Source organism: Heterocephalus glaber, unplaced genomic scaffold (assembly GCF_053883595.1).
Source record: "Heterocephalus glaber isolate CG9 unplaced genomic scaffold, H.glaber_assembly_v1.0 deba00001608, whole genome shotgun sequence".
NCBI classification, from domain to species: domain Eukaryota; kingdom Metazoa; phylum Chordata; class Mammalia; order Rodentia; family Bathyergidae; genus Heterocephalus; species Heterocephalus glaber.
The window spans coordinates 24,345,716-24,369,717 of NW_028258379.1; the positions used below are offsets into that span (position 1 = coordinate 24,345,716).

Sequence of the window (24,002 nt, forward strand, 5' to 3'; positions counted from 1 at the left end):
TTTTGATTCAATTTGTGTATTCAGTGTGAATCCTTGTTCGTAGCCTGACTCTTCCCTCACCCTGGCCAGCTTGATCATCTCTCCAAGACAATTCCATCTTCCACAAAGACAGACAATTAAACCCTTTTTCTTATGAGTGTGTTGGAAAACGTAAAAGGGAAAGTCTTCACTTTTTTTAAAAACTGCATATAAAAAAACTATGAATATTGGTATGATCATTAATCCTATCCTTTACAACTGTTAAATTTTAGTATACATCAAATGTCACTTTCAAGAGACCCTTATTAGTCTAACCTTACAGGGTGTCGTCCTTGCTCCCCTCTTGCCTGTTGAGTATTCTGTTTGCATGTTTTTTCATTTTCTTATTTTCTGGAAACACAGAGACCACAATCATAGACCCACAGGAGTACAGGTATAACCTGACCTTTGCCAATAGAATAGTGCTTGATTTGCTTTCGGTGTCTTTCTGGATAACACCTCATATTTTGTGGCTACACTGATAAAATCATAGGTAAATAGAGCTGCAATGAATGAAGAACAAAATTGCATGATTTAAACACATTTCTGTTCTATCCAAACCATTCCCCTGGGCCAAGTTATACAGCGATAGATAAAAACAATACAGGAGAAAGGAAGACAATTAACTACCATGTCTTATACCCTGTCCTTCTAACCACTCTGGGAAGCAAATATTGCAGGTGTGAAGTATGAGCCAAGAATAGATTCATAGTAGCCTTTTTTCAAATTGTTTTATTCTTCATCACTTTACATTACATCTGTTAACACTTAACTTTAGAGGACTTTGCTACTTCCATTTCAGACACTTAGGATACTTTTATCTACTTTTTTTTTCTTCTGCAGTTTAATTTGATTTTGATTTCTGTCCTGGTCAAAATTCCAAAACTTCTTAGACATGTATTTTTTCTGTGATCTACACATGAGAAAGTGTCAACAACAATACCTTTAAATTTTCAGAGGTAAATTCAGCCATAATCCAGATTCATGGGACAGCTTCCTGGAAGAATTCTGATATTGGTTCTATGAAGCTCTACTCTCAAATCACCTGCTGTGATTTCTAGGGTTCAGTTGAGACAGAAATGTGAGCTCCCCCACCTTGAAGTGAAGATTTTTTCTTTGGGAGAAACTAGAAACTGGTTCACATTCCCATCAGTCAACTCTGCCAGAGTTTAGATTCGCCAACATAGGAATGGGTTTCAGAGGGAAAATAGGAGGTGTAAAAGTCATGTGAGGGTCTTCTTATCCAAAGGTATGCATAGGAATTTTGGCAGTGAGACAAACATTGTAGGTCTAGACAAATGCATGGTGTTAAGAACCATCTGGCACCGTGCTGGGATTCAAGTGGACATGATCAGGTGATACTCTTCCTGCTCTCTTTGGCCACCTTGAAGGAGAATCATTTTGGCAGAGAGCACTATATCATCTGCTTGCAGTCTTCTTTTGGGTCCAGCTCATACCATCTGTCAATCCATCGGGAGGCCCACAAGGTCACAGCTGATATCCCTTACTCATGTTGCTATTGTCTCATTACAGTGCTAGGCAGAGACCCATGCAACAATCATTGAAATGATTTCCACTTAGGACTATCTGTGAAGGCACACTACAGGCTGGTGTAGGTTCCCTGCTGTGAAGTCTTGATAAAGTAGGAGAAAATCTACCAGACGCATCTCATGATTGATGAGTACCAAAACAAGTCAGGGTTGACTTTGTCACGCTGTACAGAATATGACATTATGCCAGAGACTCGCAACCTCCTGGTCAATTCCCAGGTGAAGAGTATGTTGGTTGACTTGCTGAGACATTAAGCTAGTCCTTCTCTGTACAACTTATTCCCCTGCAGATTATGGAACTGGATCTTTCTAGGTGATGTCCCAAGAAAGACTTACTTATAACCCTTGATTCAGCTGATTTCTTTAGTTTCTCTAGCAGCACATGGGTCAGAAGGAAATGCCCCAACTGGCTCAATCCCATGTGCATCTCAAAGCCATCTGGTGTCTTAGAGAAGGAACTCATCACCACTCCTTCTCTGTTGATCTAAACATGGAAGTGTTTTTCCTCTGCTAAGAAGTCCTTAACAGAGGCTCACACAGATTTAGTATCAGCCAAGTCATTTGCCTCAACAATTCCTAGTTTGCACTCATAGCTGGAATTGCTCTGGCTCCCAATGCCTGTTTTTGCATACCCTGGCAAGCTAAATATACATGGACTCCTCTTTGACAGTGGATTGACTGTCTCCTTTCTGATGCCTATGTTAGTCCCTGTGACTACAGTGACCTTCCCAGGAAGATGGATAGTAGATTTGCATACCACACTGGACAGCATTTTCCCGATTTGGGGACCAGCCAGGTATGGGAGGAAGGGGAAGAAAGAGCAGGGACAGAGCCTGACAGTCTCTGCTGGCCAGCTTTGCACAGAGGCAGAGGCACCCACAATGCTGGTGGAGTCTGACTTCCCTTCCTAGACACCTCTTATCTAGTCTTACAAGATCAGTTCTGCTATTCCGAGCAATGCTTGATGTCAAGGTTAAATTAAAAGATTTCTTTGGTTTTTCAGGCTAACATGTAAGAATTATTTTTTCTGCATCCATTTTTTTTAAATTTGATTTTATTGGTACATTTTAGGTGTACAATATAATGGCATTCATCATTGGAAATTTGTATTTTTACGTAATCGCTCTTGGTTCTTATTTTTCCCACTTCCCCTGCCCTCACTTCAACCCCTCCATCCCTCCCTATTTATAAAGACTTTGTTTCCACTTTTTCATTTTCTCATATTAATTTAATTCCCTTCTTTCCTTTCCCCTACCACACCCACTTCCCCTTCCCCTTTGTCCCTTTTTTTCATATATCACATTACCTATTAAACCTTTTAGTCCTTATTTACACTTTCAGTTTCTCACACTAGAGGAACTATTCAGTATTTACACATGTGTGTCTGATTTATTTCACTTAAGAGTATTGCCTCAATGTACATCCATTTAGCTATAAATGTCTCTAATTTCTCATTTTTTATGGCTGAGCAGTACTTCATTTTATTAAAAAAAACAACATTTTCTTTTTCCAGTCTCCAGTTGATGGACATTTGGTCTGCTTCCAAGTTTTAGCTATTACAAATTGGGCTGCTCTGAACATGGGTGCACATATTTCACTGTGGAATGATTCTTCTAATTCTTGGGGAAGACACCCAGCAAGGGAATTGGTAGGTCAAATGGGACTTCCAGTCCTAGTTCTTTGAGGTATCTCCATACTGATTTCCACAGTGGTTGCACCAATCTACACTCCCACCAGCAGTGGAGCAGGGTTCCTCTTTCCCCATAGCCCTGCCAGCGTTTGTTATTGGTTGATTTCATGACAGCAGACATTCTTTCTGGAGTGAGGTGGAATATCAGCATTGTTTTCATATCTCTCCAATGACCAGTGATGTGGAACATTTTTTCATATGTTTATTTGGTATTTCTACTTCTTTGAGAAATGTCTGTTCATTTCAGATGCCCATTTGTGGATTGGGACTTTAAATTTGGGAGGTCTGATTTTTTTAAGTTCTTTATAGATTCAAGATAGTAGACCTGCCTGAGAGACAGCTGGTGAAAACTTTTGCCCACATTGTAGGTTATCTCTTCTCACCGCTGGTGGTTTCTCTTGCTGTACAGAAGCTTTTTAGTAAGAAGAGATCCCACTTGTTGATTGTTTGTGCTAGTTCAGGGGCAACTGAGGTTTTGTTCATAAAATCTTTTCCTTTACCAATGTCTTCAAGCTTTCTTCCTAAACTCTCTTCCAGCTGGTTTAGTGTTTTTGTTTTAATATTTAGAACTTTAATCCATTTAGACTTTAGTTTAGTGCATGGTGAGAGAAGTAGGCCTAGTTTTAGTCTTTGGCAAGTTGAAACCCAATTTTTCTAGCACCGTTTATTAAAGAGGCTATCTTTCCTCCAGTGAGGGTGTTTGGCTTCTTTGTAGAAGATGAGGTGACTGAGTGTGTCGGGAGTTGTTTCTGCATCTTCTAATCTGTTCCACTGTTCCTTCAGTCTGTTTCTTTGCCAGTACCATGCTGTATTTATCACAGCAGCTTTGTAGTATAGTTTCAAAGTGGGGGTTGTCTATGTCTCTGTTACCTAGCATTGCTTTTGTTATTCTGGGTCTCTTCTTGTTCCAAATGAATCTTTGGATTGTTTCCTCCAGGCCTGTGAAGTATGCTGAGGGGTTTCAATTGGGATTGCATTGAATCTATATACCGGTTTTGGAAGTATGACCATTTTCACTATGTTGAGTCTTCCTACCCAGGAGCAAGGGATGTCTTTCCGTTTTCCAATAACATCTTCAATTTCACTTTTCAGAGTGCTACAGTTTTCAGAGAAGAGGTCTTTGATTTCTTTTGTTAGGTTAATTTCTAGGTATTTCAGTGTTTTGGATGCTATTGTGAAAGGAATTGTTTGCCCCATTTCTCTCTCAGTCTGTTGTCCATGTAGAGGAAAGCTATTGATTTTTGTGCATTGTCCTTGTATCCAACTACTTTACTGAATATGATTATAAAGTCTAGAAGACTTTTGGTGGAGTTCTTGGGGACTTCTACACAGAGTATCATGTCATCTGCAAATAACGACAACTTGACTTCTTCATTTCCTATTTTTATTCCTTTTATTTCTTTCTCTTCTCTAATTGCCATGGCTAATGTTTCCAAAACTATATTGAACAGGAGTGATGACAGTGGATATCTTTGTCTTGTTCCTTATTTTAGTGTGAAGGTTTTCAGTTTTTGACCATTTAGTATGATATTGGCTGTTGGTGTTTCATAGATGACTTCTATCAGTTTGAGGTAGAGACCATCTATTCCAATTTTTTGTATTTTTTTTATCATAAAAGCATGTTGGATTTTGTCAAATGCTTTCTCTGCATCTATTGAGATGATCATATGGTTTTTGTCCTTGGCTCTATTGATGTGTATTGCGTTGATTGATTTGCATATGTTGAACCAACCCTGCATCCCTGAGATAAATCCCACTTGGTCAGGGCGTATGATCTTCTTGATGATCTTCTGCATTCTATTTGCCAGTATCTTATTAAGGGTTTTTACATCTATGTTCATTAGCGAGATTGGCCTATAGTTCTCTTTTTCGGTTGGGTCTTTCTCTGCTTTAGGGATCAAGGTGATGCTTGCTTCCAGGAATGAATTCGGGAGTATTGCTTCCCTTTCAATTTCATTGAAGAGTTTAAACAGTAGTGGCAGTAAGTCCTTTCTAAATGCCTTGTCGATTTCACCAGTGAAGCCATCAGGACCAGGGATTTTCTTAGTTGGTAAGTTTTTAATAACATTTCAATTTCATTGATTGATACAGGATTGTTTAGAATTTTTAGGTCTTCTTCAACTTTGGTAATTCATACTTATCTAGAAATCTTCTCATTTCTTCTGTGCTTTCCATCTTATTGGCATATAGGTTCTGGAAGTAGGTATTGATTATCCTCTGGATTTCTCCTGGGTCCATTGTAATTTCATCCTGTTCATTCCTAATTGCAAGGAATTGGGCCATTTCGTTCCTTTATCTGATAAGGTTGGCTAAGGGTTTGTCAATTTTGTTCATTGTTTTAAAGAACCAACTCTTCATTGATTTTTTTGATCATTCTCTTAGTCTCCATTGCACTGATTTCTGCTCTGATCATTATAAATTCCTCCCTTGAATGAGCTTTGGGTTTGTCCTGCCCTTCCTTTTCTGGCAGCTTGAAATTCAGAATCAGATTGTTTAATTGGGGTCACTCTGTTTTCCTAATATGGGTATTCACTGCTGTGAATTTCCCTTGTAAGACTGCTTTCACTGTGTCCCATAGATTCTGATATGTTGTATTGTCATTGTCATTTACTTGGAGGAACTATCTGATTTCTTCTTTAATTTCCTCTGTGACTCATTGGTTATTCAGTAGTGTGTTGTTCAATTTCCATGTGTTTAAGAAATTCTTGTGGTTTCATTTGCTATTGATCTCCAATTTCTTCGCAGTATGGTCTGATAATATATAGGGAATAATGTCAATTCCTTTGCACTTACTTAAACATGTTCTATGAGCGAGTATGTGGTCTATTTTGGAAGGCAACCTGTGTGCAGCTGAAAAGAATGTGTATTCTGATTTGGTGGGGTGGTGTACTCTGTAAACATCTGTTAAGTTCATTTGTTCAAGAATTTGATTGAGTTCTAGTATTTCATTGCTTATTTTTTGTCTAGTTGATCTATCTATTCATGACAGTGGGGTATTGAGGTCCCCTGCTATTAATGTATTCATTCATATATGATTTTTTGTGTCCATTAGTATTTGTTTTATATAATTGGGTGCATTAGTGTTTGGTGTATAGATATTTATGATTGTCATTTCTTCCTCTTGGATTCTTCCCTGTACAAGGATGTAGTGTCCTTCTTTGGTTCTCTTAATTAGTGTTGGTTTGAAATCCACTTGATCTGCAAAGAGCATAGCTACTTCTGCATTTTGGGGGGTTCCTGTCACATGGAGTATTGTTTTCTACCCTTTAACTTTCAGTCTATGAGTTTCTGATTGAATTAAGCATGTTTCTTGTATGCAATGTATTTTTGGATCTTGCTTCTTGACCCATTCTGCCAGTCTATTTCTTTTGATTGCTGAGTTGAGATTATTAATATTGATAGCTATAACTGATAAGTATTGACTTATCATTGTTATGATTTTTTCTTTTTGTTGGATTCTCTCCTTTTGCTTTTAATTTCTTGTCGTGCCCGGTGGATTCATTCTGCTGGGCTTTCTGGGGTTGTTATACTCATTGTCTTTTCCTGGGATTTTTTCTAAAATTTTTTGGAGTGCTGGTTTGGTATTCATGCAGTTCCTAAGGTGCTCTTTATCATGAAAGTATCTTATTTCTCCATCAATTTTGAAAGATAATTTTGCAGGATACCTCAATTTGGGCTGGAGGCTGTTTTCCTTTAGGGCTTGCAATACATCACTTCAAGCTCTTCTTTCCTTGAGGGTTTGCATTGAGAAGTCTGCTGTTATTCTGATGGGCTTTCCTTTGTATGTGATTTGTTTCTTTTCCCTAACTGCTTATAGAAATTTGTTCTTCTATTGGGATTCTGGAATTTAACAATTATATGCCTATGTGTACATTGTTTTGGATCAGGGCTAGGTGCAGTCCTATATTCCTCATTTATCTGTATGTGAAGTTCTTTCCCCCTACTTGGGAAGTTTTCTGCAATCACTTCTGTGAACAGTATTTTTATGTCATCAGCACTCTCTCCTGTTTCTTCATTGACTCCAATCAGTCTTATGTTATTCTTCTTTGCTTTACCTAGCAAGTGCTGAATTGATATCTTGTGGTCCCTTACAATTTTAAAGCAATTTTTCTTTTCCTGGTCACTAATTGCAACCTTATCTTCTATAGCTGAAATTCTGTTCTCACATTGGCTCATTCTGCTGCGTAAGCTTTCAATGGAGTTTTTAATCTCCTGGAAATCTGTTTGCATCTCTTTTATGGAACCCATTTGTTTCCTATGTTGGGATTCCATCATGTTCCTCAGCTCCTCTCTTTTTTTATCTGTGTACTCTCTGGATTTAATAATCATGTCTTGCACTATGGGCAAAATCTCTGCTGTTATGTGAGAAATTATTTGATTCCATTTTTTCCATATCCTCATTTGTTGCTAGTTCAGGGAATCCAGATTGTTGAGAATCGGAGTGTTCCATCTCATTTCCCTTTGGTGTTGCTGTAGGTGATCTGGAAGTCTAGTTTTGACAATTGTTTATGTGTCTTCTCATTTTGACGGGGGGGGGCGGGCTTTGCTGCTGGCACCCATGCACCTCACCTCCTCTGTGCTCAGAGTGATGGTAGGTTGGCCCAGAAGCCTCCTAGTCTGCACTGGGCTCTGTGGCACGTAGACCTGGAAGCCTCCTCTGTGCTGGGAGCTGGGAATTTAAAAGATCTTAACATTTATCCCAGTGTTACAGCTCCCTACTGTGTCAGTTCACCTTCCATCACTGTGACAAAATACCAGAGAATAATAGAGTAAACACATGTTCACTAATGGTTTCAGAAGTTTCAGTCCATAGTTTTTGCTCTATTTTTTCCAGATGGGGTTAAGGTAGAATCTCATGGCAGGGAGTGTTTGGTGGAACATAGCTTGCTTACCTCATGGTAGCTGGAAAGCAGAAAGAGAGAGAGAGAGAGAGAGAGAGAGAGAGAGAGAGAGAGAGAGAGAGAGAGAGAATGAATGCTAGGGTTCTGATGACAAAAGACACCCAGCAAAGGGATGGTCTCAATGACATACTCCATCCAGCTAGGCCTCCAACTAGAATTGCCACTGTTTCCAAATAATGCCACTAGCTGTAGATGAAAGCTTTAACACACAAGCCTTTGGTGAACATTCAGATCCAGCTATAAACCTATTTAAACAAACACAGTGTTATTGACATTCCTTATGAAAATAAATTGAGTCTTCATCAAAGTAAAATGAAACAAACAAACAAAGTTAACAAAACCTGTCCTCAGTTCAGGTATATGAAAATTTTTATATCTGCCCATAAAGAAAGAACATTGTAGCCTATTTTTGAAATTACTAACGGATCCTGAATCTCATTTCATTTTTCCCTATATGCAAATAATGAAATCTTCAACCTTGCAAAATGTAAATGTATTAGTGGAGCCTTTTCTTGAGGAAACAATGTGGCCTTCTATGTAACAGATTAATATAATCATAATTATAAGAAAGTTCATGACATTGGTTACTTTGTTATAATTGAAAGAAAACAGCTTTTGGACTCAAATCAACATGACACTGAACCTTGGCTAACAATTTATTATGTGTCTGCTTTTGAAAGTCAAGAACATCCCTGTTGATTTGCATTTTCACATTAACATTATCAGATATACGATAGTTAGAATATTTTCTCCTCTATTTTTAACTTTCCTTGCTTTCCCTTCTACTCTTTTATACATAGCCTATTTACTTTTTTACTACTCTTATTTTCTACCAATTCATCTATAAGCATCCCCTTGGTAACTGCTAAAGTTTCCTTCCCTGGCAGACCTATATAGATTTTTCTTCATTCTTCAGTGTGTTTGAAGTACTCAGTGTATTTCCTCTTTCCTGAACCCTTTCCAGTTTCTTAAGAAGTTTGCCCTCTGGCCCTGTGTGCTTTACTGTATCATTTGAAGTAAAACCTGTTTTAGTGATTACTACAAAATATCTGTTCAGCAAGCAGTTGATGTGGCAGACCTCTTACTAGAAGCAGAGCCATCTTGTCTACCAAGCAAAGTGGCCCTAAGTCAATATCAGGGCTAATGCTATGTAGCCATGGCTATTCAATGTTTGTTTGTCTTGAGATTGTAACTTACTTCTTATTTCTTTGACTACAGTAGTGATAACTTTATAAAATTATCAATAGTTTTTTTCTTCTGTTTTATTTTTGAGACAGGTTCCTACTCTCCAGCCCACACTGGCCTTGAACTCTTACATAGCCCAGGCTATGCTTGAACTCACTGTCCTCTTCAGTCTCCCCAGTGCTGGGATTATAGGCAAGTGCCACCATGCCCAGCTCAAATATTAATTCTTTTAGACATGGTGAGAAAAGAATCTTGATGAACCTTGAATTTCATAAGAAAAATTGCCACTTTCAAGGTCTTTCTATACTTCATTCTTAAGTGGATTCATTTTAAGAAAAAGAAAAAACCTTCCATTGTTAGAGCAAATCATATTTGACTGTATTTCCTCAAATTCAATCATATTTGAGGTGGGTTATGATTTCTCTGTGTCTTTTATATATCACACAAGTATAAACTTGCAGCAAATCTATCATATTTTACACTTTATCATCATACTAAAACCACTCCCATTCTGAATACATGTGTTGATTTTCCCCTGAACAACTCAAGAGACCACTGTTGTCATAGAAGAGAACCTATGCAACTCTGGCTTCAGGACTAGATACAGCCAGTAAAGCCTTTTCATGAATGATTTGCCCGAATCTAACTTTTTAGTTTTGCCACCCACTTTGTCCTCTTTCTATATATAAATATTTGTGCCACATTGGGCTGCCTTTCCCTAAACTTGCCATGCTTTCAATTTCTGTGACTTTGCAGTCACGATCGGTGCTCTGGTATATTACCAACATCTTATCTGCTATTCCCAGGCACTCTTTCATTTTGAGACATTGCTTTGGGAAGACTTCTCTACAGAGATTAATATTTCCTCTCCTCCCTGATCATCACATCCCTAAATCAAATTTGCATTTGGGTCATGGTCTATCTGATTCCCTCTTGACTCTAGGAGTCATCTGAGAGTAATGCCATCAAGGAGGTACAAAGGAATTCTGAAAGGGCTGGTTTAGTAAGCTCAGAAAGCAGATTCTTGTGGTCCAGCTGCTGGTCCAGCCTCTGTCAATTACATGTTAGGTTATTTTGTCAAAATACTTAACCCTTTTAAGGTACACTTTCATCAATAGTAAAACAGAGCATGAAGTAGTGTCTACCACATGGGGTCAATGTGATTAGCAAGAGTAAATATATGCAATGTTTTTAAATATAGACATTGTTTGTAAATAAGAACATTTGAAATGAGTGATATTAAAGTTAATATCATTATTGTAGTTATTGTATTATCTCTGACAAATTTGTGAAAGAGTAGTTCTCAAAATTTTGATTGTATCATCATTACTGGATAAATAATTTTATTCATTTATTTTGGTTTTTTTAGTTGTAGGAATTATTGGGTGGAATTTAATTTTTAATTTTAATGTAATACAAGTAGATATTAATAAAGAAAATATAAAACTAGTTCTATGAAAAAATAATTTTCATAACAAAAATTATTAGAGAATAACAGTGGTAAACATATTGTGTATCATGATCTTAAAAGAACATATTTTCATTTGTTAGTCTCTCAGCTTATTTTCTAATAATACTATACCTTTTTCCATAAAGCATTTTAATTATTAATAAAGTATCTCACACTGCACATATTGAACAATTTCTTCCTATTTCACAATATCTATTATTCAGTTTGGTCCTTAATTATGCTTTCAGTTTCTCACACCACAGAGACAATGTGATATTTACACATGTGTGTCCTATTTATTTCACTTAAAAGTATGTATTCAAGGTGCAACAATTTACCTAGAAATGTCTCAAGTTTACCCTTTATGGCTGAGTAGTACTCAATATATATATAAAATCCATGAGGATTTGGAATGTTTTCAAGATTTAGCTATTACAAAATGTGCTGTTGTAAACGTAGGTGCACATATATCACTACAGTATGACACTTTTAATACTTTTGGGAAGATACCCAGAAGGAGAATAGCTGAGTCAAATGGGACCTCTAATCCTAGTTTTTTGAGGAATCTCCACACTAATTTCCACAGCAGTTGCACCAGTCTACACTCCCACCAACAGTGGAGAAGGGTTCCTTTTTCCTCACAGCCGCACTAGCCTATGCTATTGGTTGATTTTTTGAAAATAGCCATTCTTTCTGGAGTGAGATGAAATCTCAGCATTGTTTTAATTTTCATCTCTTGAATCATCAGTGATGTTGAACATTTTTTCAGATATTTATTTGGTATTTCTACCGGTTTGACTGAAAAATGTATGGTTATTTCACATGCCCATTTTTGCATTGGGTCTTAAATTGGGAAGGTGTGATTTTTTTTAAACCACCACTGTTGGTGGTTTCTCTTGCTGTGCAGAAGCTTTTTAATAAGAAGAGATCCCCCTTGTTGATTGTGCTTATTCATGGGCAACTGAGGTTTTGTTCATACAATCTTTTCCTACACCAACATTTATATTAAATAATTTTCATGTATGTATTTGCTGTTTCTATTTCTTCATCTGAGAAGTATGTACTCATCACATTGGGTCTTTAAATTTGGGTGGGTTGATTTTTTAAAAATTCTTTATATGTTCAAGATATTAGTCCTTTGAGAAACCATTGTCTAACATTTCTTCTCACTCTGTTGGCTATCTTTTCACTCTGTTGGTGACTTCTTTTGCTGTGCAAAAGCTTTTTAATAAGATGAGATCCTAGTTGTTGATTTTTTGTAGTATTTCCCATCTGGTCTGGATTTGGTTCGTGAAATCTTTGCCTACTCCTATATCCTCAAGTGCTCTACATATTCTCTCTTCCAGCAGATTTAGTGTTTCTGTTTCAATATTTAGATCTTTGATCCATTTTCATTTTACTTTAGTGCATGCTAAGAGACATAGGTCTAGTTTTGGTCTTCAGCATGTAGAAAGCTTTCCCTCTAAAATCAGAAACAAGTCAAGGATGTCCACTTTCACCACTCCTATTCAGTATAGTTCTGGAAACATTAAGCAGAGAAATCAGGCAAGAAAAAAGAAATAAAAGGAATAAAGAAAGGAAATGAAGAAGTTAAATTATCTTTATTTGTGGATGACCTGATATTTTACATAGAAGACCCCAAAACTCCCACCAAAAGACTTCTATGTTTAATGACCAAATTCAGTAGCATGGCTGGTTACAAGGTGAACACTCAAAAATCAATAGCATTTCTGTAAACAAATATGAAACTCACTGAGAGAAAAATTAGTAAAATAGCATCTTTCACAATAGCATCAAAAAAGAAACGCTTAGGAATCAATCTCATAAAGGAAGTAAAAGATCTTTACACTGAAAATTACAGAATTCTGAAAAAGGAGATCAAAGAGGATATTAGAAAATGGAAAGGTATCCCTTGCTCATGGGTAGGAAGATCCAACATATTGAGAATGGCTATAATCTCAAAATTGTTATACAGTTTTAATACAATCTCGATCAAAATACTATTAGCATACCTTGTAGAGAAATTATTCCTAAAATTCCTTTTGAATCAGATGTGACCTAGAATAGCAAAAGTAATTCTGGGCAACAAAGGCAAGGCAGGAGGTATTGCAGATCCTGACTTGAAATTATACTACCGAGCTTCTGTGATTAAAAACAGCATGGCACTGGTAAAAATACCTGAAGATCAATGGAGCAGACTAGAAGATGCAGAAAGAACCCCAAATACACTCAGCCACTTTATTTTGATAAAGGGCCAAACATGTTCACTGGAAGAAAGATAGCCTCTTTAATAAATGGTGCTACATAAATACTTCTGAAGCCTAAAATTGTAGGCTCTGAGGTCCTGGGTTCTTCATTCTTATCAATAATTTCACATTTGTAGAGACACTTTGATACTGAGATGACTTAAAGAAAGATATAAGATGGTCATAAAATGTCCTGAATGATTCTAAGATTGTAAACTACCACATAAAAATTACACTGTGTTCTTTATATGTGTAAATAATACTCACATGCACTTATATACTGTTCAGATTAGAATTTTTTTTGCTACTCAAATTAAAGATTAAAAATAGTTTCAGATGGTCCTAAGCATTCATTCTTGTTATTTAGTATATTTACTTTAAAGTCTACTTTTTGTTCCTAGCTATAATAATAATAATAATAATAATGCTACAGTATCATATGCTAATTTCAAACATTTTACAAATTATATTCACTATTTCATTAGCTACTTCTTTAGTGGCATTACACATCTTTTGTAAATAAATGCAGTCATGCAGCTAAACAACAGCAACCAGAAAAATACTAATTTTTGAGGGGTTGAGGATAAAACAGACAAGGAGAGATCAATAAAACACCAGTATCTTCCCGGGTTCCTGTCTCTATAGGTAGAAAAATAAATTATTCTTCCAATATTAGCATTTTAATTGAGGTTCTGGAAAGTTCTCTTTTCACAATAATTGTATTCAATGGAGGTGTTTGCCTTAAAACGTAAGGCACACAGTATTATCAAATTACTATAAGGAGGAGGGAATTTGTGAAGTCTACAATTTTGAACAATTTTAGGTAGAATTATATGTTCATTTTAATTGGGTATACAAAACCAAATATGGAGCTGAAGCTATTCACACAATAAGACATGAATACTGTCAAGATTTTTATAACAAATACCTTACACATTTTGGGCACATTAGTTCTTGTTGCATACTTTAAGGAATGCCCAGTAAATAATAATTAAATGGGAAATTTGGAGCATAACATACTGTATCTCCAACGTTATTACTGAGAAAGATTGTTAACCCACTATACCTCAACATTAGGCTGCTGTTTAGCCTAGACAATATTTCTAGGACATTGATTCTTCCTTTTATACCCTCTATAGCAGCCTTATGTAGAAATGGTGAGAAATTGGGGGCAAAATTATAATTTGAAGGAATTCTTCCCAGGAAGAGAGTTGAGACTAAAAATTAAGCCATATTCCTCCCAATACTGAGTTTTAATTTAAAATTCTCCATTCAATACCAAGGGAAATATACATATATCTATGTGATGTAAAATATAACATAATGTAAAGACTACTAGAAGTGGATATGTTAGGTTTGCTCATCTACTTTAGATTTCATTTTTTCTTGGCTGTTTGTACTAACAGCATCTATAAAATTTCTTCTCTTTTTCTATACACAGTTTCTGAGCAATTACTGTGCTCAAAGGGTCAGTTGTAGCTACTGGAAAAAAAGAAAACCAAAGCCCTTCTAAAGCTTACATTCCAGTCATGGGAATATATAATAGGTTGATAAATAAGCTAATGTTAGATTTTGATAAAATCTAAAAGGAAAACTAATTTGAGATTATTTAGGAAAGAAAATGTGGCAGTCAATATTTTAATAAATTGACTCAAGACCGCGTAATAAGGTGACATTTTCTAGGAGCAAGATGGAGTAAAGAAGTCTGTCTTGTAAATATGGGAGTCTGAAGGCATGTGACCATTTTCACAAAAGTAAACAAGTCCAGTAAATTGGAGTGAAGAACATGAAGATTTATGTCTGTGACATTCAAAACTCCAACTCTTCTGTTCAGTGCTCTGGTCATGCTATCCACTTTGAAGCCTATAAATATTAATCCCCTCCTACATTTCCACTTTCCCTCCCAAAGGTCTACATTTTACTTTGTTGTTTATCTTTTCATAATTTGCAAAATCATTACACTGTCTTTGGTAAAAATTTAAAACTACATAAGGAAATTTCCCCTCTCAGCTCACCCTACATCTGATAGGATAAGTAATCATTTTGGATATTTGCTGAGCTTTGTTATTTTTCATTTTTTTCCATTTCTATGCCTATTTCCATATGGAACAATATATCTGGGGGCTCCTGTGTGGTTTTCCTAAACTATTCTGTCTTATTTTTATTCACATATATTAATCATACAAATTAATGGATCTCGCTGTAACATTTCCTTCTATGGATGTGTCACAGGTTAAACATGGCAACACTGCCTTCTGCTTGTTATCGCCCACCTCTTCCAGTCCTCTTCTCAGTCCCTAATAATTCTCTTCGCCTTTCAGGTCATCTCCATTTTATTTTTCATTTTGTCATATGAGAGAAAACCTGTGATTCTTGTCTTTCTGTGTCTGACTTATTTCAGTCAACATGATGTACTTCAATTCCGTTCATGTTCCTACAAAAGACAGGACCCTATTCCTCTGTGTGGTAAAAAAATATCCTGATATGTATCCCATATGTTCTTTACCCATTCATCTGTTGACAGAGACCTAAGTTGATTCCATGCCCTGGATACTGTGAATAGTGTCATAATAAACATGGGTATGAAGGTATCTCTGTAATGGGCTGATGTAATTGTCCTCAGATACTTACCCAGTAGTAGGATAGCTGGATCCTATAATAGTTCTGTTTTTAGTTCTAAGAGGTTTTCTATACTGCTTGCCACTGGCTGCACTAATGTACACTCCCACCAGCAATGTGAAAGCGTTCCATGTTCTCTTCATACTCACCAGCATCTTTACTTTTTGTTTTTGTAACAGCCATTCTCACTGAGGTGAGAAGAAATCTCAATGTATTTTTGATTTGCATTTTCATGATGTTTAATGATTATTTAGCAGTTTTTCATATTTTTTATTGCCCATATGTACTTCTTTTGAGAACTATCTATTCAGGTCATTGTTCATATTTTAGTTGGATAACATTTTTGTCAAGTTTTTTAGTTCTTTTATATTCCGAATATTATCTATCAGTTGCACTGATGGTAAAGATTTTTGTCTCTTCACTCTATTCGTTGTGTTCTTAGCTGTGCAGAAGCTTTTTAATTTGATGCAATCCCATTTTTCAATTCTTGCTTTTATTTTCTGAATGATTAGAACCCTAAATCATTACCTGTGCATCTATCTTGAAGTGTTTCCCTTATAAATTCTTCTGGTAGTTTCGGGTCTTACATTAAGATATTTGATCCAGTTTGAATTGATTGTTGTACAGGTTGAAAGACAGGGATCTAGTTCCAATTTTTTAGTTGTGGATATTCAGTTTTCTCATCACCTTTTGTTGAAGAAGTTTTCATTTCTCCAACATATGGTTTTCTGATTTATTTTTAAATCTAAGACTGTTTGATCCCTGAAGCTATCTATACCCTAGAATTAGTAGTTATTTCTCCTTGTAATTAGATAGAAATAAATCCCATTCATCAACCCCTATTATTTCTATCTTCTTGATTTAAGCATTGAATCCAAATTTAAGTAGGTCCTAAAGCTGAGTACTCTTATTACATCTACCAGAGAAAAAAATTATTTTAGGTATATCACAATTATCATGATGTTTATGATTTTTCCAAACAGCATGACCCTATAGCTCCACTTTGCCTCTCTTTTCTAATGACTAGCAAATTCTGCTTTGTATTGGCATCTCCTGCTGCATTATTTCTACAATCAACCCAAGGCAGCTAGTTTTGTTTTATTCTGATGGTTGTAGGCTTGAAAACAACTGAAGTAATTTTACATCATTTGTTTGGCTCTTTGAACTGCCTAGGGCTTTGTCAAACAATTTTAAAATATAGTCATGGTGGTTTGCTCAAAGTACATTTTAAAGTTTCTCATAAATGGCTTTTTAGATTGTTCTTCCTGACTAAGATGGAGAACCAGAAATAAAGGAATCATTTTTTAACTTCCACAAAGTACAAGTTTGAGGTTTTAGTAGGCCAAAGTGTTCTAAAAAGTTTTCCTTTTTCTTTCTCTGTTTCACCAGCCACTTACAGGGGACTCCTATAATGCTCACAGTTATGCTTATAATTTTCATTCCGCAACTAATTGAAGATACAAAACTTGCACCCACATGCAGCCGCAGTGACCACAGAACGAGGATGAAGTGGCCTATGGTTGCCGAGATTCATTATGTCTGAAATGTTTGCAATTAAGCTTAATGGATGGGAAATAGGCCTCTCTTTATAAGTGGTTACCTCTCTTTCCCCTTGATTCAACCACATTGTTAAACACAAATAAGAATATATTTTCCTTAAAATTCCCAATTTAATTCAAGTGTCTGTTAACTCAAGTTAACACATGACTGTTTTCAGCACTATTTCAAGAAGAAAAAAAGATAATTGGTGTTGTTTTAATTTTCTTAAAAATGTAGTAGTGTATATTTACAATACGTAACAGTTATGATTGATTTACATTTTTAAAAGCAAAAAGATGTTAATTTGGAAGGAAGTGAACAGAGAACAAAGGTTTAGCATCATAGAATGAAAACTGTAATTATGTAAATACACTTTGGCCATAGCAAGTTGTAAAACATCTTTAAAGACACCATAACATGGAGTTTTAAAGTTTGTAAATTCAGCTACTGTGGTCAGATATTTCTGTACACTTGCTGTACACCACATATTAAATCATAGGAATTTTTTTTAAAGTCAATAAATTACAGTATCAGTGAATAATATCAAGAAATTATCAATTAAGTGGGGACTCATGAGTTGTTTCATAAGCATTGAAGCTCACATTACATTAGAAAATGGGGAAGGCATGCATCTATTCCTAGTCTTCCCTTCCTTGTCTTGTTTTCAGTCAAATATGATACTAAATTTCCATAGGCCATACTAGATCCACTTCTCTAGCCTCATTTAGGGATGTTAAGTGAGCAAACATGATTTCATTCATACCTGGGTTTCTTCACAGGTCAAAATTCTCAACGGATGGGCTCAAAAACAAAGGACATTGTTGGATTCTCAAAATTGCCAGCCTTAAATTCCTTAAAGGTTAGTAGCAGAAACATTTGCCCTTATGTTATAATAAATGGAATTGACTATGTACCAAAAGGATGCAATAATATCTAATTAGAAAATTACTCAGTTCTCTGAAAAGTCAAAAACACTTATAGTGTGAAACATTTTCAGTTTATATGGTAGAAAGGTGAAAGTAGTTTTCCACATTTGAAATTCATTGAAGAATTGAATTATTTATTAAGGACTTACTATGATATTTGAAACATTCTACTTGTAATATTCAAAGGAATTTCCTTTAAATTTTAAATTACGTATTTTGCTTGGTGACATTGTAATCTAAATATCTTAAAAATATACAAGACATAGTAGCACAAAGCCATGCTTTCCTATGGAACCTGTACAGTGGACTCTCAAGTTATGACCAGCCTGTCATATGAACAACTTGGGTTAATTAGGTTAATGGAAGATACATCTGGCTCTTGTTATCTATAGCATGTACCCAGGGAAACATCCAGATTTCAGCTGTATTGACTTACAATCAACTTGACTTACAACCAGCCTTTGGGAAAGGATCCAGTTTGTGAGTCAAGGGTCCACTGTATAATGATTCTAGCCAGCAAGAGGAGTCAGAGTAGACCTTTTTGTGTTCTTAGATTATACTTTTTATCCATCTTTTTTACTTTACTGTACCATATTGTGTTATTCTATTCTAAATTTATTTATTGGAGAAATATTCACTTAAGATATTTTTTGCAGGGCATTAGTTTAAGCACCTTAGATACAGTAGGGATTTAGAGATGAAGTTTCTGCCATTACATTTTAATATAAACAAAGGAAATATGTAACTTGCTATGCCTGATGATGACAAATGTCAAAAAGAAAGTCAAAACTGGGAGTGGGCAGGGAGTTCAGGAGGAGGGCAGTTTGCTGTAGTTATATCCCCGGTGGTCTAATGACACTCGTTGCTCAATGGGACCAACAGATTGATTAGCTCAAAGAAGAGTAACTGTAAGTTCTCCTCTGATGATAGGCGCAATTTGTGCAGATCCATTTCACCTTTACAAGCACACAGACATGGATATTTATCCAACACAGCTGATAATTACACATGTCTTTTCTAAGAATTAATTAAATGTGGCCTTGGCCTTTGTCTTTGCTTCATATTACAATTTAGCAGCAATCCAAGCCATTCTAAAAAATGGATTCTTAATCTCCCTGTGATAGCCTCAGTGGTATTCAATTACATTGTCCATTTTTTTTTTTTTTTTTTTTTTTTTTTAGTTTGCTTCTTTGGGACTTACATAAATTCACTTCCTGAAAATTAACCACTCTCTTATCATCTATCCAGATGACAGATTGTGCAGTTTTGGAAGTAAACAGATGATTTTACATGGTATATCTTATCTATGAAGATAATCTTAGAATTCTAACAGAAATCAAGTATCATCTTGCACAGCTGTGCTTAATCCTGGCTTCAAATGTGAATTACCTAAGGAACTTTAAAATATTAATGCCTGGACCCCACATCAAGAGTTCCATTCCATGATAACTGGGGTGAGACTTGGGTCTCTTATATTTTTTTTCAAATTCTCCCAAGGTAGTTTCATTGTGCAGTCAAGGAATATGAGAAATTGAGATGAGCCCTTTTATTCAAAGTGGACCAACAACACCAGGCTAAACTGCAATGTTTTTATTTTTATTTTTATTAGAAATGCAGAATCTGAGACTCTTAACCCAGATATACTGATAAAAAATTTGTATTAACAAAGTTCAAAGTGGTTTGCTTGCATATTAAAGTTTGAGGCACATTGCCCTAGTTACTACTTTAATTTTGTTGAAAGCTAATTAGGAGTAAAGAAATTCTATCATCTGCCTGCCGTTGGTGTACCTAACGCTGCTGAGAAGTCAGGGCCAGAGGCTAGGTGTGAGGATTCACAATCTCGGGCCGTTTCAACAGGAAAGACGGCCAATTTTGTAAGTCCATGGAGATTGGGTGCAAACTGGAGAAAAATCTCTACGTAGATAGTTACGATTTAGATCTAGGATATTCCCCAAATGCCTCACATGTGCAGAAGTGGGGCTTTGGGAAGGTGATTGGACCACGGGGTCACTGTACACATCAGTGGATTAATCCAACTAGAGTTTGTAGCTAATTGTGTTTTTGGAGGCGGAGCCAGTTTGAAGAGGTAGATCTGTGGGGTGTGACCTTGAAGAGTGTATCTCTGTCCCTGGCTCCTCCCTCTGCTAGCTCTACTTCCTGGCCGCCATGATGTGAATAATTATCTTCCCCTAGACCCTCCACCAAGCCATTTCTGCCAAGGAAACTCTACAGCTCTGCTGAGCAGTATCACAACCAACATAAACCTCTTCTTCTTTAAACTGTGGATGTAGGGTCTTATGTCTCAGACATGAGGACATGACTAACACGTAGACTAAAGTAAGAGAAATGCACGTTGCTGTTAAATAACAGTTACAAAATACTTTAAAACAAAAATCACTTAAAATAATAAAAGATCCTCAGTAGTCATTTCTTATAATTTAGTCCTAATTTAGTGACCATATAGAAATTTGATCATAAAGTTTGTGCATAAACCTTTAAAATTATGCATACCAACCAAATATATGTTTCTCAAGTAGGCACCTACAATTTTTAAATTTGTTAATCCTTTTATCAGAAATTGAGCAAAAGTAAACTTTTCTTACACATTAGCATAAATTCAAAATAGCGGTAGCTTTAATGCTTTTCACATTTTGGCAAAGTAATTTGACTGCTATTGAATTATTTGTGAGTGGTTTTTAACTAAAGAAAATGCCTGCACAAATTGTAGGCTACTGTATACCCATCGGCTCTGTTACCAGAAGCAAGGACCTCTGAGCAGAGAGCTGGTGGCCTTGTTAATAATCACTGGCTCTGATAGCTTTGCAGGGGCATTTCACTTCCGGAATCTTCAAGGAGGAATGAGGATGACCCCCTGCACTACCACAACCAGGAAAACATGAAAAAATATGGAAGTACTTTCAGAACAAACAAAAATGCATACTTAAGTTAGGCCAGTCAATTTAAAATGGAGTAGCTCTGTAATTTATAATAATTCAAAAGGCTAAGGAAATGCCCTTTGGTGGAGGCACAGTGCTTGTGGTATACATACCAGTATTTTTTTAAAACATGAAGTCATTATTAATTTAATTATGTAAACCTTTATTTAGTGCTAAAAATGTTTATTTTTTTCCCACAACAGCTTTGGGAAGTAAAAGCTTTCTAAGATAGTGTCAAGTATCTTATTTGAGCTATAAATCATCTTCACTGATTTTTGGTAACCTCTCCATAAAAGGCACAGTGATGTCAAGTAAATTTCACATTAAATATTTCCTTGAATATATATCATTCATTCATGTCCTTGACTACAGATTTACATATTTATTACAATTTTAACACTTGAGGCTATCATCAAGTTGGGATATGTTTTTTTTTTAAACCTTCTAAACTGCTTTTCTGTCATAGATGACAAATCAAAACTAGGTTTGCTGAATTCAGAACAACAACAAAAAAAGTGTCCTGAGGGAAAATAGACACTTCTTCTCAAAAGATCGTGGAAAACAATTGTGTGTGTGTGGTGGTGGTGGTAGTGGGTACTGGAAATTGAATCCAGGGCCTTTGGACATCCCTAGCCCTTTTTATTTTACTATCCTTTTTAAATTTTGAGATGTGGTCTTGCAAAGTTACTAAATTTCCTAGGCTTGGCTCAAACTTGCAATTCTCCTGCCTCAGCCTCCCAGAGTGCTGGAATTATAGGTGTGTACCACCACATTCAGCCTGATTCCTCTTACTAATACATTTGCAATCCCAAAGAGGAGATTGAGAGTCAAGTTGTATTAAGTATATTTTTGACCAGAAATGTTTTGATATGCAAGCTGTCATTTAAAAGCAACTTGAAAATTATTTCACGCAATAGTGCTTTTAGCTAATGAGGGAGAATAGGAACAGATGGGAGGGTGCAGGAGAAAGAAATGCAGAGTAGAAAATAATTGCAATTGTGAGGGATTGCAAAGAGGAAAAGGGAAGAAGTTGACTAGGTAACATTTCAAAATGGGAAATTTCAAGACTTAGAGATCAATACTAACAACACATAGATATCCTTGGATTACTAGAAGTGAGAGAAAAAGGGATATCTTAAACATCTCATTTCTATAAAGTGGCCCACGCAAACTTCATTAAAAGAATATGACAGCTGTTTGAGGAAATTCACATTTCAGGGTGAGCTATGCCATATGGCCTCCACTACCTGCACACAGGAGAGTGCACTGAGACAGCTATTAGGCAGGCTCCCTGCGGTGCCCAGGTACCTGGAGACATAGGGTCCCTTTCACCCTTGAAGAAAATTTCCTTCCTCCCATTGTCTTCTGCAGTAACTAGAACCTTTCCTGAATACTGTTCTTCAGTCTATGGAAATTGAGTGTTCATCAACAACTTTATCCCATGACAACACACACATACACATAAGCTTCTTCTTGCCTAACGTGATTAGTCTCTCCCAACACTGTTCTTGGCAACGTGCACTTGTGAGTAATCAGTCTGGAAACAAGTTCAGCCTCTGATGATGATGATGTTCCTGTATGTGGGCTCCAAACTGGAACAAGATATTATCTCTAAATTAAAGATGAAAATATTTTAGATAATTAGAATGGAAAACAAACAAAATATGATTAACCATGAATAATTTGAAATGCAAGGAATTCACTATTTTCTTTACCACCTAAAGCAAAGAATTTTCTCAAATTCATTACTAATATCTAAAAAGTCTACTTCTGTGAATCTGATGACCTAAGAACTGTTTTTTTGATTCTCTTTCTCCCATGCAAACTACCTCTTGATACTCTTGTGAATTTCTGCAGGAGGGCAATAGAAAAACTAAGTCATAATAGGTAAACAAATTCAAATGTTGAAGCAATCACTTCTGCTTGCCAACACTATGGATATTAGGCCTTCATTTATGCTGACAGAACCTGATGTAGTTTACATATATCTTAGGGAGTATGCCCTACCCCAAACTTAAGGATAAATAGGACCCTATCTCTTTTGTTTAAGTGTAAGTATGGGATGTGATACAGGACAAGAAGGTCTTAAGAGTTTCCACAGGAAGTGTTCCTAGGTAAGGTTGCCTCTCTCTTCAAAATAAGTCAAAGGAAAGAATGATCTGTCTTGCTACAGTACATTGCCATGTTTGGATATTGTGCCTGGGACTCTACTAACCACCTTGAATGCTGAAGTAGAGAACTGAAAGCAGAAAGATGGAAAAACAAAACAACACAAAGCACTTTAATCCTTGCTGACATTGTTTAAACCCTGATTGTTCAAATATAGAACTTTCTACTAACACCTCTTGATATTTGCTTACATTAACAAAATAAGTTGTGTTTTTCCCCCACCCAAGCTAAGTGAGATGAACACATATTCTGACGACATGGTTGAGGATTGCTATTTAAGGTAATTCTTATATAAATGAAGTGACAAACTTCTTCCAATGCTTAAATTGTCCACATTTTACTCATAATAAGTGTTCATAGTAAAAAAATATCCTATAAGTGTTCCAAGTTTCTCTAGTATGTGCAACTAGGCTATCATATTCTTTGCTTGTTTCTCTCACATTTGGGAGAATAGTATAAAGAAATAAGAAGTAAGTGCTATTCTCCTTAAATTGCATTTTAAGAAAGCACATCTATCAGATTTTTAACCACTGTCCTTCAGAAATAGCACAAAGCTACCATCCATCTTACTTACTTGATTTTGGTTGGTCAGGGGAGAAGAAAAACTATAATGACCACTCACTTTCTTTCTTCAGTTATCCAGTGATCTAATTCCAGCTCATTTTCCTCTCACCAAACCCCTAATGGAATAATGCTAAGAGAAGAAATTACAGAGAAAAAAAGGAAAGATTGGCAAAAAAATGAAGAAAGAGAAAGAAAAGTAGACAAATGGG

General features: G+C 35.9%; 1 pseudogene; it reads right to left on the bottom strand.

The window, feature by feature from the left end:
• Positions 1–1,481: 1,481 nt before the first annotated feature.
• LOC101715141 (retinol dehydrogenase 11 pseudogene) lies at positions 1,482–15,814 on the bottom strand (annotated as a pseudogene).
• Between the last annotated feature and the right edge of the window lie 8,188 nt (positions 15,815–24,002).